This window comes from Aulonocara stuartgranti (genome assembly GCF_965226115.1).
Source record: "Aulonocara stuartgranti genome assembly, chromosome: 7".
NCBI classification, from domain to species: Eukaryota; Metazoa; Chordata; class Actinopteri; order Cichliformes; family Cichlidae; genus Aulonocara; species Aulonocara stuartgranti.
In genome coordinates this window covers 18,732,501-18,733,916 of record NC_138945.1, presented here as the reverse complement: position 1 = coordinate 18,733,916, position 1,416 = coordinate 18,732,501, and the positions used below count along the sequence as shown (strand labels likewise).

The 1,416-nt window shown below is 41.5% G+C and overlaps 1 long non-coding RNA gene across 1 annotated transcript in view; it reads right to left on the bottom strand.

Moving 5' to 3' along the window:
* Positions 1–850: 850 nt before the first annotated feature.
* Positions 851–1,416, bottom strand: part of LOC309710603 — a 61,885-nt gene continuing 61,319 nt past the window's right edge. The window contains exon 6 of the long non-coding RNA XR_014277763.1: positions 851–1,237. This is a non-coding gene — a long non-coding RNA (uncharacterized lncRNA). The remainder of the gene's footprint in view (positions 1,238–1,416) is intronic.

The following is a 1,416-nucleotide window of genomic DNA, read 5'->3' as shown; positions in this document are numbered from 1 at the left end:
AGACTTTCCACAAGGTTTAGGAGTGTGTTAGTGAAATCTTTGACTATTCTTCCAGAACTGTATTTGTGATGTTAGACAACAACGTCTGGCTTGTAGTCTCCGCTCTAATTTATCCCAAAGGTGTTCGCATTTGAGGTCAAGACTCTGTGCAGGCTAGTCAAGTTCTTCTACACCAAACTCGCTCATCCATGTCTTTATAGACCTTGAGTTGTGCACTGGTGCGCAGTCATGCTGGAACAGGAAGGTGCCATCCTCAAACCGTTCCCTCAAAGTTGTGAGCATTAAATCATCTAAAATATCTTGGTATGCTAAATCATTAAGTGTTCCTTTAACTGGAACTAAGAACTGAGTCCAACTTCTGAAGAACAACCATATCATAATCCCACCTCCACCAAACTTTACACTTGGCATATTGAAATCAGACAAGTATTGTTCTCCTGAAAACTGCGAGTGGTGGCGTGCTTTAATTAAACCATTGCATCTAAAGCTTTGCAAAGTGTTTGGCTTGGATACAGCTGCTGAGCCATGAAAACCCATCTCATGAAACTCTCTATGCACTCTTGAGATGATTGGAAGTTTGGAGGTCTGCAGATATTGACTGGCCTACCGCTTCACAATGTCTACTTTGTTATAATACCACTAACAGCTGACTGCGGAATATTTAGTAGTGAGGAAATGTCACGACTGGACTGCACAGCTGATCATGGCACCACGATGGAATTCACTGAGCTCCTGAGAGTGAGCCATTTTTTGAAAAATGTTTGTTGAATCAGTCATGCCGCATGCCTAGGTGCTTCATTTTGCACACATGTGGCAATCCAGTATCACATTAAAAAAAGGACTGATGAGCTACAATACATGCTTTTATTAAAAATTTAGTTTCCTGCTGCTTTAAAAGTCTTCGCTGGTCAAAAGCAGTAGAAATCCTAAAAAAGTGTGACCTTGAGTTACTTCACTCTTAGAACAAATTACAACAATTCAATCAAAATTATTTGTTTTGATCACAAATACAAGTCACTTCAGCTAGCAGCGGCTGGACTGCCAAGGACTCTACCACCAACCACTACCCAATCCACATTATACAATATTTGAGGCATGTCCAAGTGGGAGGAGGCCCCAGGGTAGACCCAGCACACATTCGAGAGATTATGTGCCTGAATGTCGTCCTCAAAGGGTGGCTGAGAACAGGGGAAGGTCTGGGCGTCTCCACTTAGACTGCTGTTCTCACAACCTGGACCTGATAAATGGCATATCACTAATGGATGAATGGATGAGTCACTTTAAACTGAATCATTAAACAGTCACCATTTGTTTCAGCCAAAGTTGATGCAACTAGACTGAATGAAAAGAAAATGAACTCTTCTTTACATGCTGATAACGCAGTTTGTATATGCTGCAGCCTACTGACTAAATTAT